General features: G+C 60.7%; 2 protein-coding genes across 6 annotated transcripts in view; one reads left to right on the top strand and one right to left on the bottom strand.

Annotated features, from left to right (window-relative positions):
* The window catches only part of MACROD1 (mono-ADP ribosylhydrolase 1), a 153,327-nt gene that overhangs the window by 91,965 nt on the left and 47,913 nt on the right, over nucleotides 1-13,449 (top strand). The gene's annotated exons all lie outside the window — the stretch shown is intronic.
* FLRT1 (fibronectin leucine rich transmembrane protein 1) overlaps nucleotides 1-13,449 on the bottom strand; it is a 76,870-nt gene that overhangs the window by 50,679 nt on the left and 12,742 nt on the right. Inside the window, exon 1 of one of the 4 annotated variants that reach the window (XM_059931862.1) lies at nucleotides 6,350-6,478. The exons of the other annotated variants lie outside the window; for them this stretch is intronic. The gene's annotated coding sequence lies outside the window, so the exon portion shown is untranslated. Of the gene's footprint in view, nucleotides 1-6,349; nucleotides 6,479-13,449 lie in introns of those variants that run through there. 4 annotated transcript variants of the gene reach the window in all.

Here is a 13,449-nt window from a genome sequence, read left to right as displayed (position 1 = left end):
ATGGAGACTGCAGTACAGCAACTGAGACCTCACACCGCCTTAATCCCCTCATAGCCGGGAGGTGCGGCAGGAGCCCTGTCCCCTTGCAGCGGTGGTGTCCCTGTCCCAGCATATGTCAGTCTCATCAAATGTCAGTTTGTCAGTGTGGCTCCACCCCCAGTGCCTGGAACAGTGCCTGCACAGGGCGGGTGTTCAGTAAATGCTGACCGAGTTGTTACATAACCTCACACTCACCCGAGTTTGGGTGCCAGAGTGCAGGAGGAGGCTGGGCTGAACTGGGCTGAAATCTGTGACATTTCCTTTGGCCTCGTATGTGGTGGGATATGCCCCCTCCACATCCAGAATGCCCAGGTGGTCCCAGGGTATGGGCAGAGGACTTAGCAGATATAAGACCAGGATTTGGGAAGACCTCTGCATAAGCCCAGCCCGAGTCAGCCCACAAACTCAGGGCTCCCTCTGGGAGGCAGCCAAGGCTCATTACTTGTTCATTGGTTCACACACCTCACGCTGATTGAGCACCTACTGTGTGCCAGGCACCGTGCGAGGTGCAGGGGGCTGCTCAAAGAAGCAAAGGGGAGGTGCAGCCCTCACAGTGTGGCGGAACCAGGCACTTGTGTAGAAAGACAACTGTCTGCCCAGCCAGAGGACTGAAGAGGAGGGACCCCTGTCTAGGGAAGTTCGAGAAGGCTTCATGGAAGAGGGGGCATTTGAGCAAGGCCAGGTGGACATCCAGGCAGAGAAGGGGCCAAGGCATGCCAGGCAGAGGCTTGGACAAAGTCTCAGAGGCATGAACAAGGCCATATTTGTTTGGAAAATTAACCAACAGAAGGAATGGAAATGGGGGGGCGGGGGGGTGGAGCGGGTGGCCAAGTATAAGAGTGTCTCATTTACTCCTTTGAAAAGTAAAGTTGGAACTTGACATTCCACCGAGGGATGCTCTCAAAAGTGCCCTAGCTGCCTAAATTGGGGCCAGAGGGAGGTGTTTTAAAATGCAGATTCGGGACCCCACCCACAGATAATCCACTCCTGCAAGTTAGGGGTGGCACCCAGGACCATGCATTTTGAACAAGGCCCTGGCTACGGGGTCAGAGGCAGGTGACTTAGAAAGCCTGTGCCGGCACAAGGAGGGAGCCGAGGCTCCGGAGGCTGGACTGGGGTCCGAGCAGGCGGGGCCTACCTACTCCTCTCCCCTAGCAGAGGGTCCTCACCTCTAGCTGGGGGCGGGACGGAGGCATAGCGTGAAGGAAGGGCAGACAGTGGCAAAGTCAGCGCGCGGCGCATCCATCTGCCCTGACAGCCAGCAATTACACCGCGTGATCGCCAGATTACTCCAAATGCATTTATTACAGGGGTTAGAAGCGGGGGACTTATTTACTGGCAAATCCATACTCATTACAAGACTCAGCCTAGCCTAGACTGAAAACAGCTCAACTGAAACAAATAATTACCAAAGTCCTTCCAGCGCGAGGCTCTCAGGTGGTTGGGGAGGGAGGTGGAGGAACGCCGGGCACTTTCCATGAAGAAAAGGCAGGAACAGGCCGCCGGTTGAGGATGCCCCACCGCCCGCCCAACGCGATGCGATGCGCATGCCCGCCCAGGTTATGAATATGCAAATAGGCCCCGCAGAGGTAGGGTGGGGCTGACTCGCTTGGCTCAGAGGGCTCGGCCCACTGCCCACACCGACCGAGGCCGAGAGAGGCGTGGGGAAGGGGAGCGATGTGGGGCCTGCAGGGTTCCCAGACAGGGTCTTCGAGAGGCAGCGCAAGTCCTGCATTTTCCAAGGAAAGAAACACTGGGCCCGGCACAGAGCACAAGCCCCCAAGTTGTTGAATGAAGGAAAGGATGAAGTATAGCCCAGACAGTCTTTGCCGGGATCTCACAGGCCTGAGGACCCACTCTCGGTCCTCAGGCTGGGGGGGCGTGGAGGGGCCACCTCCCAGGGTATCGCCGGTCTGGGGTCTTCTCCAGGTACCCCTTCACAGGCTCACACAGCTGACAGACACTGGGCATCCCTGGGGGCGTAGACTTGGCGGGGCAGCACACTGGGCTCTCAGGCTCCAAATGCCTTCCGCACCCACTTGGGACTCTGGGGTTTCAGAAAAAAAATCAATCCAAGGATTTTTTAAAGACTGACAGAGCTCGCCTGGACTCCTGCTCCCATTAGACAGATGAGAAAATTGAGGCCCAGACGGGGCAGGGCCGGCCACAGTCTGCCTGCGCAGGGATGGAAAGCTCCCCACCGCTCTGCGCTCTTGGGCCTCCTGGGTGGCGGTGGGCGACAATCAGTGCCTGCGTGGGGAGCTGTCAGGCCAACTGAAATGTGGGTCCGGCCTCTCTGCCCGCTGGGCAGATGCTGGCACCGCCACCCGCGCCTTAAATATTCATTCACTTGACAGAACACTAATTAAACAAAGTAAGGTGCATTATTACTTGATTAAATTTTTTATTGGCAGCTTAATTGGTCTGTTAGTTGCCCCTTAGGGAGTTGGTCACCCGCTTCCCCCTACCCACGCCGTGTGGGAGGGGGCCCCTAGCCATCCCTGCGCCTCCCTCGCCGCCCAGCCCTTCCCTGCCTGTGGGGCCACCTGGTCGCCGCCCCCCCATCCCCCCAGAGCCCCAGTGCCAGTCTGGGCGCCAGGGGTCTCGAGCCCCCGCCCCAGGGCCAGTGGGAGAGGCAACCAATCAGCGCCTAGGGGCGGGCCTCTCGCCGTCAAGCTCGGTTCCACCTAAAAATGCGCTTCTGAAACACCTTGGCGAGGGAATGGACCCCAACTTGGAGGGGAAGGCCTCGGTTTGATCCGCCTGGAGTGGCTGGGTGATCCACCCCTCTCTGGGCCTGGGCTTCGGTTTCCGCATCTGTGCCACCGCAGGGCTGCCCCCATAGGCCCTCTATCCAGGTACAGACACCTCCGTGCCCACTGCCTCTGTGCTACCTGTTCCCCCAATCACAGCGGGGTTCCCCCAGTCAGGTATGGCCTGGGGGACCCAGAGCCCGCACGGTCCAGCCGTGGAAGGCCCTGGGAATGCCCCCTCGGAACAGGTCCAGCCTCCCACCACCCCTACAAGTAGCCCGCTCTGCGGCACCCCTCTTGGGTGCTCACCAACTCCCAAGTCTGTGGCTGGACACGCCCACCCTAAGAGGAGCTGGAACCTGCATGTTCCCTCTTCACAGCCCACACGTCCTATGTGCTTCTTCCATCCCCTTGGGGTGATAGGAGTCTGGAGCCAACCTTTGCCCCTTTCAGACAGGCTGCCCCTTCCTCCTCTCTTCCCCCAAGTCTATCCTCTGGGGAGTCGCAGCAGAGGAGAAGGGCCAGGGGCTGTCTCGTTGCTTCAACACTAGCCAAGCCCCTGTGTGAGCCTCAGTTTACCCCAGTGCAAAATGGGTGCCCATCCTCATCCTACGGGCATGGTTTGAGTGTGGGGCGCTGAAGCAGGAGCTCGCCCTCTCCACTCTGAGCTCTCATCTCACCCGCTGCAAGGGCACTGCCTCCATCACCCCGCTTTACAGATAAGGCAATGGGTGCCGAGGGGCTCAGTGACATGTCCAGGGTCTTCTGGAGGGCCCAGGAGAGAGAGGAAGCAGGCAGAGTGGAGGTAGCAAGGCCAGGGAACGCTACTGGAAAACCAGAGGTGGGCGAAGCTCTGTCTGTCCTGTTCACATGCCCACTCGCCAGCTCCTCAGCCCATTCAGCAAACAGTGAACCCGCTCTGGGGGTGCGGGCAGGAAAGAAATGGGGCCTTCCCAGGATGGCCTGGGTCTGTGTGTCACACCCCTACCTCCAGCCGTGCCCAGTACGACCCCCCATCGCTGGTTCTGCTCACCCCACCGCTGCCCTCTCCATACCCTCCCGCTCTCCAGAGAGGATCCAGGCCTGGCCGATGACAGAAGAATCATCTGGCAGCCTCAGAAGCCGCCGCTGGCGAGCAGGAGGTGAGGTAATTGGGATCGCCGGCTGTGGGAGCAGGAAATGAACGGCCGCAGGCCGCGTGGAGCGGGAAGCTGTTCAGTGTCATCAGCCTTATCTGGGAACAGGCTGCCCAATTACAGGGCCAGGCCTGCTACTCCCGACAGCTGCCGGCTCCGCTGCTGCCCCCTCCCCAGTGTCCTCACAGCACCTCTGGGCCTGGGGCATCTGCTGCCCCTTCCAGAAAGCACCAGGCAGCTGCCCAGAGAGAGGCCTGCCCTGATACTCCCCTGTCCAGGTGCGCAACTCATGTGACCCCCGCAGCCAGGCCTGGCGTACAGGGGAGCGGCTGCCAGCTCCCACCCCCCAGGCCCTCCTCACTTACAGGTGATGGTCCAGGCCGAGCCCTGCCCTGGGCTGCCTCTTCTCCTACAGATCAGGAGTATTCAGGCCAGGAGCTGAGATGAGAAGCGAGGAGCACACAGTTGGGCTGGCAGGAGTCCCCAGCTGCCCCATCTCAGGGTTCCCTCGGGGAGAAGGAGCAGGTCACCCTTCTCAGATGCCTCGCCCCCTCTACCAGGCACCGAACGAGAGGATTCATCATTCCGCGGGTGGGCAGCGCTCAGAAACGCAGCACCACTGGGAGCTCTGATAGTCTGTCATGTATTAGGAGAACTGGACTGTAAAGGGTTTGCGATTGTACATAACGCACTCGATATTAGCAGATCACGCTGTGGCTCACAGATCAGGGAGGGGATGGCTGTCCCAGGAGGGCTGAGCCGAGGGTGACACTGGGCCGCCCTTCCAGACCGGCGATGGGGAGGCGCCTGGCAGTGCTGTGCGCGCAGCCACGGCCCAGGAGTGGCCTGGGGGAACAAGAACGGCTTTGGGATTGGACCCACCTGAGTTCAAATCCTGTGACTTCACCAATTCATGCCTCCATTTCCGCATCTGTAAAGTGGGGGCGCTGCTGCCTGCTCCCAGGGTGGTTTCTGAGAACTCAGTGGGCTCGTGGACAGAACGCTTGGCGCAGTGCTGAGCACAGAGTAAGTGCCCAACGAGTGACCGTCCCCTCCCCCTCCTCCCACAAGAGCGCCAGTGTCCCCCGCCTGTCATACCCTCCTTTCTGGGAAATTCTCCGTCAGACCTGCAGACAGAAAGGAGCACCCTGCATGAGGGACACGTTTCTGCAGCCCCCTCTCCTAATCTGGCCCCTGGGGTGATGGGTGCTGGTGCGGGGCTGCCCTCCCCACCATACACACTTCTGTGCCCTCTGGGGCCCACAGAGTCGTGCAAGAGTCCCCTTCCTGTTTGAAGACGCCCTTTTCTAGGCAGAGAGGAGCCAGATGGCCTCAGGATCTCCGCCCCTCTGCCTCTCTCTCTTCGTCTAAAAAGGGGCCATGATGGCCTGTTGGGCCTTGGAGAGCACTCACTCCATGCCCGGCATCCTTGCTAGCTGGGAGCTTCCCCAGGGCTGGGACTGGGTCTGTCTGGCTTCTCTCTGTCCTGGAGCTGGCACTGAGCCTGGCACCAAGTGGTCACTTCCCACGAGGTACTGAGTCCACCTCGGCAGGTGAAACCGCTTATCAAGCAGGAGCTGTGCACGAACAGGGCAGACAAGGGTCCTGCCACCTCTCTGGCCTGAGCACAGGGGCCCCACCTGCTCTCAGTCCGCAGGTGGGGGGACTGGGAGGAACCGTAGTAGGCTGCCCCCTCCCCTAAACCCGGCCTCCGGCCAGCTCACCTCAGAGACCTGGTCCCTGCCCTTTCACCCAGCCTTGTAAACTAGCAGCTAACCGAGGCCAAGAGTGGTGTAGGGGCCACCCAGGGCCACTAGATGGGCATACTGAGATCCCTGTTTAGGGGTAACCAGTGTGGTGCAGACTGGCCTGCAGGGAGAGGCCTGGTGGCCAGGGTGGCCTAGGGGGGCTTCTTGGGGGAGGCAGCACGGGAGCAGAGGCCAAAAGGAAGGCCAGGGAAGGCCTTGAGCTGGGCAGGGATGCGGGGGTGGAAAGGAGGACTCACTGTCCTTGTGGTAGTGAGTCTGGAAGGTAGACCAGCCCCGAGCCTGGCGCCTTGAGTCTGAAGAGCATAGACGTGATTTATAAGACAGACTGGGAGCCTTCCCAGGGGGGGTGGGACAGGCCCCTCCCCCAGTGCCTCAGACCCCTGACTTCAGCCCGAGGTTCATACCGTCCCAGCCCCAAATCATGGAGACCCCAGGATTGGCCTGGCAACCCTACTGCGTTCTCAGCTGTCCCCAGTGAGCGCCACTAGTGGGCAGAGCCCCTGCGGTCCCCTCTGTCCCACAACCTGTTGGCCACGCATCTTCGTCACAACCAGCCCTGCCTGCTGCCACCAGACTCAGGACCCACCACCCAGGCCCCATCCCTCTGGGCCATGAGGGCTGGCGGCCCACCTGGCCCCCGGCTGTCACTTACAGATGGAGGTCTGGGTTCTGTCTCCCCGTCCGTCTGTCCACTCTCTCGTACAGCCTCCTGTTCCCGCAGCTGCTCCCCCTTCCTCACCACCCTGCTCTCTGCAGACAGCTTGGTTGGGCTGTGAGCATGAATTTCCACTAGGAGGGAGGGCCTGTTCCTTCTGTTACTGAAGCTGAGCCTGGGGAGGGAGCAGGAAGCAGTTGGGTGGATGGGTGGGGCTGGGGAGGGGGAGTGGGTTTCCCCAGGGGCCCTGCAGACCAGGGCTGTGGTCTGGCTCCCTCGGTTCCTCCTGTGGCTCGCCTGCCACAGCTCCTACGAAGCCAAACAGGCAACGACATCCAGGCCCGGATGGCCGGGGGCTGAGAGACAAGCGGGCTGTGGTCCCACCTGCCTTGGCTCCAAACTGGGGGCTCAGAGCAGACTCCTGAGCACCCTTTCCCCTCCCTCCTCTACCCTTCCCCACAGGGAGAACACGCTGTGCTCCCATTTTGTGGGTGGGAGGCCCGAGACCCTGAGGATTGACACTGTCTCCTGGGGCCCCACTGCTCACAGAGCTCCCCAAGTGCCTGGCCCATGTGGCTCTCGGCGGGGGCCAGCATGGCCTCTGTCCCCACTCTGCTGTGCCCTGCGTGCTCCAGCAGCCCCTAAGGGACGAGAGCACACCCAGTCACAAGCCAGGCCTGGTGCTAAGAACTGTACCCGGACCAGGGCTCCCTGTACGGAGGGGGCACCGAGGCAGTGCAGAGCGGCAAGGAATAGACCTGGCACTCCACCCACGGCCCACCCTCCATCCATCCGTGGATATTTACTGCTTGTCTAACATGCCAGGCCCTGGGGAACGGGAGAGAGCTGAGGTTCCTGCCTCTGCAGCGCTCACTGCCTGGTGGGGACAGACAATGGAGAGGAGTTACGCTATAGACAGAAAGTGTCACGTTGTACCCTGTGCTGGGAAAGGACACAGGTGAGATGCTCCCCAGCTCCTCCTAGACCCTATGGGGGGGAGCCATGTGGGATGGGGACAGGCAGACCCTGAGCTGCCTGCTCCCACCCCCAGCTCTGTCTTTGCTTCCCCTCCCCACCCCCGGGGGGCTGTACAGAGCCCCTGTCCCCCGTGGTTCCTGCTAATGAAGGGCAACTCCACCCACCCAGAAACCGGGCTGCTTCCAGCTGGTATTTAAAGAGGTGTCTCTGAGTGTGATGATGGCGTTCGTTCCCATTCCTGTCTTGTGCCCACCCCACAGTGTCCCTCTCACGGTAAATTGGAGACAGAGCTACTGGCTGCCCCTCGCCCCTGCTCTGGCACCAGAGGAGTGCCTCATCCAGGCTGGGCTCCCTGCCAGGCCCTGAGCGGGGCACGGCAGATTCAGGGACAACTAAGGCCTAGGGCTGCTCTCAGGTCACCCCAACTGGCTGTGAATGAGGGTCAACTTCTGGATCAGGGTGGGGGAAGCAGGGAAGGCTTCCTGGAGGAGGCAATGTCAGCACATTAAAGAAAAGGCAGGCAAGAGCCAGACTTCAGTGCATTAGGAAATGGCAGGTGGGAGATTCATCAACTGTTCTGAGAAATTTGGCTGTGAAGGGGAAGACAGATAGAGGGCAGTAGCTGGAGGGAAAAGGGAGGTCCAGGGAGGGTGTTTTTAATAGGAGACATTAAACCTCCTTAAAAGCTGCCTGGAAAATGCTATCTGAGGAGGGATGGCCACTCAAGAAAAGAGAAGATGAGTTTCAAAGGGAGGACCCCTCAAGGCAGGAAGGGGCTGGCCAGGGGTGGGTGAAGGCCTGGAGCAAGAAAGTTTACAGGTTGGGTAGATAGCAAGAAGAGGGGACTTTCTGTCTTCTCTGAGAAGTGAGAGATGAGGTCATCTTTCTCCCCAGGAAGGACTCACCCATTTAAAAGATGAGGAAACTGAGGCCCAGGAAGGTTCCATGGCTTGCCCTGGCTCGTAGACCGTCTGGGGCCCACTAGCTAGCTGCCGGCCTGCGCTTTGTCAGGCGACTCTGGGCTGAGAGGGGATGAAAGGGGTGAGGGCCCGAGGGCATCCTACGGGGAGCCCAGTGCCCACTTTGTTGATACCTGCTGGAAATGCCGCCTGCATATGTAGGGCAGCGTGTTTTCCGAAACGCTCAGATCAAGCCCGCTTCCAAGCACAGTCTTCTGGGGAAGCGGCTGCTGCCTTCTTCGCAAACTTGTTAATAATCCCTGCTGTCAGGCAGTCCTTCCTCTGTCTAACCTAAATCTCTCCTGTCATGGCTGAGCCAGCAGTCTCTGCGGGGCTCGGCCGTCCTGGAGCAGGCTGCCATCTGCCCCGCAGGGGAGGCCCGCCCTGCTCCCACGCCCTTGGCTATGGGCACTGAGGGCAGAAGTGCGTTGAGGCCTCACCCTCTTCACACCAGTGGGTGCTCATTTCACAAAGACGTCTCCAGGGAGCTGGGGCCCCCTTGGTCTCTTCCCAAAGCTCCTCTCTGAACTGGGGATTGCCTCTCTGGCTCTGGCTAGCATCCGGCTCCTCTCTCCTACCTGGTGGGAGAAGCCTGGGCCATCCACAGGCTAGGGCACCTCCTGCCACCCCAGGCCAGGCCTCCGTTCCTGAACTGGGCTGGAGACAGGAGTCAGTGGCATCACCTGGGTGGAGCACTCAACACGGTGCCCAGTACGTAGGAAGCACCTGGTAAGGAAGCCGACCCCAGGCCATCGAGGTGGTGAGCAGGATGGTGTGGAAGGAACCCGGGACATGGCCTCACATCTCAGCCCTGTCACTAGCTGCCGGGTGACCCTGAGCAGACCCCTTCCCCTCTCCAAGTCTCTTTCCCCACCTGCAGGCGAATGAGGGGCTCTGGAGCTGGTGGCTGCGCCACCAGGCTGGGAGCAGCCAGAGAGGGGAGGGCAAGGTGGGCAGGGACTCCAGCTCCCCCAAGCCCCTGCCCGCAGGCAATCATACCTGCCGAGGACTCCACTGAGCAAACATCCCTCGTGGGTCCCCAAGGCAGAATCCCTGTGTCCCTCCCGCTCCAACCTTGGGCTGTTTGTGCTGAGGCATCTGGGTCCAGAGGTTCCTGTGGCCTCAGACCAGCCCTGCCTGCCCCTCTCCAGGCCTGGGTTCCTGGCCACACTCCCATGGGGGACACAGACATCCCTGGCCCAGCTTGACCCAGCACGTCAGCCCCCCAGGACTGCAGGCCTGGCCTAGCAGCCACCTCCAGATCCCAACCTGCAGGAAACCGTGGGCTGCGACAGCCCCGTTTGCAGAGCCCAGCCTGATTAATCTGCTTCATTAAAGGCACTAATTAATTGGCTTAATTAAAAGGGTAACCTGGAAGCCAGCAGAACTACCTCCTAACAAGGCACGAGGCGGTGCAGAGGCAGCGCTGGCACCAAAGAGGAGAGCCCCCCGCCCTGCCCCCCAGCATGCCCCTCCTAGGGCCCAGCCCAGCCCTCAGCTTCTGGCAGCTCCCAGCCTACATCGGCCTGGTGACTGCTGACCAGCTCCCCAGTCCCACACACCCCTCAGTCAGGCTCAGCGTGCTGGCGGGAGTTGGAAGTCCCACATTCATACGCACCACTTGGCTGCAGTTAAGAGCCTGGAATGTAAGTGGCCGTAATTAGACAGCACAGACAGGCTGCAGCTGATAAAGGTTAGCAGGCCTAGAGGGAGGGATGGCCATGGTAGAGAGGACGAGCCTGGCCACACTGTGCCTGTCCCACAGGGAGCTGGGTGGGCTCTAGCAAGAGCACTATTGGCACTGTAGCAGAACTCCACCTGAGCAAGGAGCCCCTGAACCACCAGCTTCCATGATCACGAAGCTCTGGGGTCAAGAGAACCAGGTTTAAATCCCACCTCCACCTCTAGAGACTAGGTGGTTGTGGTCAGCTACTTTGCCTCTCTGAGCCCCCATTCTTCATTTGCAAAACACCTGCCAGAGATGCCTGACAACTTCCCTTCCCAGGCAGGCCCTCCCCAGCTCAGCAGAGGAGAGTGCTGGGATTGATTAGTCATGTCTGCCCAGGGCAGTGGGTAAGGAGTGTAGGCGTGTAGGCTCGTGTGCCACTCTGATCCCAGCCATCCTGCCAGCCTCTGAAGAGGCTTATCTCTGTGTCAATATTTCAAACCTTTCCCACAGTCAGAGGAAAACAATTTTCACAACTCCTCAAACATAAGGCCTCACTGCTGAAAAAGGTTTTTAACAGACAATATTCATTTGCGCTTCCCGCCACCCTTCAAGATTTGGAACTGAGCAACCCTGGTTCAGAACTGAGACTCTGGGGTGGCCTGTCCGGAGCCATCCCCTGGCCCTGAGGGTATTCCTTCTCACTGAAAGGAGGAGGGTGGGGGCATCCTCCAAGGAAAGAATTTGCACTGGCTTGGAGACCCTGCCCTCCTCCTCCCCCGAACACTGCCCAAGATGCCAGCCAAGTTCACGAATAGCCCCCACCTGTTTCTCAAGCAGAAATGGCATAAACACGTAACATGGTGCGTCAGAACCAAGTGGCCTTGGAATAGTCACTAGCTGCCCTTCTCGAAGCCCCCCGCCCAGAGAGGAAAGACAGGACCTGGGGATGGGGTGGGGGTGGACCCCAAGATCCAAAGGAGCCCGCTTAGGCCCCAGAGTCCCTGGGGGACGGGCAGGGAGTGAGATTAGAGGCCACGGGTGCTCTGTCCATCAGTTTAGGATGTAGAAAGGTTCCTGGGGGTAGGAGGGAGCCCCTGAGGGTCTGAGCCCCAGCCCTGCCCATCTTGTGGACAAGGCCTAAGGGCAGTCTGGCCAGCCCACTGTGCAGGGAGGAAATCACTGACCTTGGCCCCCTGCCCCCATATGCTCAGGGACCCTGGGCTCAGAGAAGAGAGTCGTCTAGGCCCAGGTCCCGAGTACACACGGCTGTCAGCTAGTAGCCCTCTCTCACACTGAAACGGCAGGGTGGCGGCTCAAGTCCCGTCTGTCAGACCCGGACAGATTTAGTCTCCATGCAAACAGCTGTTAGCCTGCTCAGCCGACAGCACTGCCACCAGCCCGGGAGCCAGAAGCGAGGTTCCGGCGAGGGTGCCCCCGCCCTGTAATGATAAGACTCAGCCAGAGCCAGGCCCCGGCGAGGGAGGGGCCGCCACTCGGCTGTCCCTACCAACAGTGTCAGGCCAAGCCGCTGGAGTCCCCCGCCCCCTCCCCAGCTTGAAGGCGCACACACCCACCCTGTCACCCACTTGGGTGCCCAGAGGGCTGTCAGTGCTGGTATCTTTCCAGAGCTGCTTCACCCGGAGGGACCAGCCCCTTCCCTCCCCTGACCAGGCATCCACGAGAGGTGAGCTTCTGCCCACATCATCCTGTCTTGGCATCCCTGGCCCCATGTTACAGATGAGGAGGCTGAGGCCTAGTGAGGAGGCCAGGTGAGTGGCTAGGGCACTCAGACCTAGGGCTCTGGAGCCGCACCCAGAGGGAGGCTTCCATGGAGCTAACCCCCCAGGTGGGTACAATACCTGGGCCCAAAGCCCTGGCGTGCACGACTGGGGACATCTGGCTGTTCCCTGGCGAGGCTGAGTGAGGAGGACTTAGAAGTGGGGGCTGAGGGGACAGTCAAGGCCACCTACAGCAGGAAGGCCTTGGAGGCTGGACGAGAGTCAGGCTGTGGGTGCTGAAGTCCCGGCTCAGACATCTGGGCAAAGGAGAGTCGGCCTCAGCTCTCAGGACCCTCTGGTTCCCCCTGTGAGTCAGAACCCTGCCTGGGGCCAGTGACCCTTCTGCACAGTGAGCCACAGCCCTGCCCTCACTCCCGCCCCAGCACGCGTGTGTGGTTTGCCCAGGACCACGCGAACCTGTCCCTCCCCCATGAGAATCCTCAGGTGCAGGGCAGGGGCTGAACCACCTGGGACCCAGCACAGTTCGGCCGAAAGGAACGTGCTCAGTCTGCTGGCTGGGTGACACCCATCAACCGCTGTGTGGCCCTCACTGTGCCAGGCTTGCACACAGCCCTGGGAGGGGGACTGTCCTCCCCTGGAGACCAGTGGGAACTGAAGCACAGAGGGGGTGCAGGCCCAGAAGCATCCACAGCTACACGGTCAGGAAGGAGCGGGGCTGGGACCACCGTGTCCTCCCAAGGGCTGCATAAGGCTCTGCCCCCGGGACAGCAGCCACCCTGGGCAGCAGGCAGGCCACGTCGCTGGCCTTGTCCAGCTCCCCTCAGGCAGCCTGCACGTTTCCAGAAGGGCAGGTAGGGAGAGCGCTGGACTCAGAGTCAAGTCCTGGGACGGAGCCCTGGCTGGGCCTCTTGGAAGCTGACAGTCCTCTGGGACTGCTTCTCTCTCTGGGACTCAGGTCCCTCGCGTGGGAAACGGAGCCGTCAGCCCCCACCCACCCCCTCAGGCTGGTGTGAGGGTCCTGGAGCGAGCCAGCAGGGTTGAACAGGGGACTTGGAGCCTGGCACCTGGCTCCCCTGCGGGGGTCACCTGCGCCCACCCAGGAGGTGCTGGGGCATAAGGGCCCGAGAGCCTGATTTCCCATCCTTGGGAGAGAGCCCAAGGGAAGAGCAGACGGTCACCCTCATCATTTCACCAGCCCGCTCATTATGAATATTAATAGCATTAATTATTTCTAATCCGGCATCCAGGCCTGGGCTGGCCGTGAGTCATCCCCAGGCCAGCAGGCTCTGAGGGAGGCTCAGTCTCCTCCCCAGGGCTGTGGGGTCTGGGTCTGGGGCAGAACCTTTCAAGGGCACAGCTGGGGGAGGGGAGGGGAGGGGAGGCCCGGCCCCAGCAATGAGGGGGTCTACAGACAGGATTTCACCTGTGGGTCCCCTAGGAAGGGGCTGCGCAGGCTCGGCGCCCATTTCACAGGTGGGGAAACCACCCAGCTCAGGATGAGAAGGAGGCAAGTTCAGCAACAGGACACTGTCCTGCAGAAGGTCACCGAGGTGTCCATCTGGCCCCACCCGAAGTCCCATCCCCCCCTCAGCAGGCACCTCCGACCCTGAACCATCAGGGTGTCTGTGCCAGAGGTCAGGGTCCTGGGGGAGGGGAGAGGCTATCTAACCAGCTGAGCTAGGAGACCTCCAGGGTGTGGCCTGGGGACAGTTGCCTCGGTTCCCTCATTTGTGTCATGGAGATTATAACAGT

The sequence above is a fragment of the Balaenoptera ricei genome, chromosome 8 (assembly GCF_028023285.1).
Source record: "Balaenoptera ricei isolate mBalRic1 chromosome 8, mBalRic1.hap2, whole genome shotgun sequence".
NCBI classification, from domain to species: domain Eukaryota; kingdom Metazoa; phylum Chordata; class Mammalia; order Artiodactyla; family Balaenopteridae; genus Balaenoptera; species Balaenoptera ricei.
Note: the sequence above shows the minus strand (reverse complement) of the source record. Positions and strands in the feature narration are given on the sequence as shown.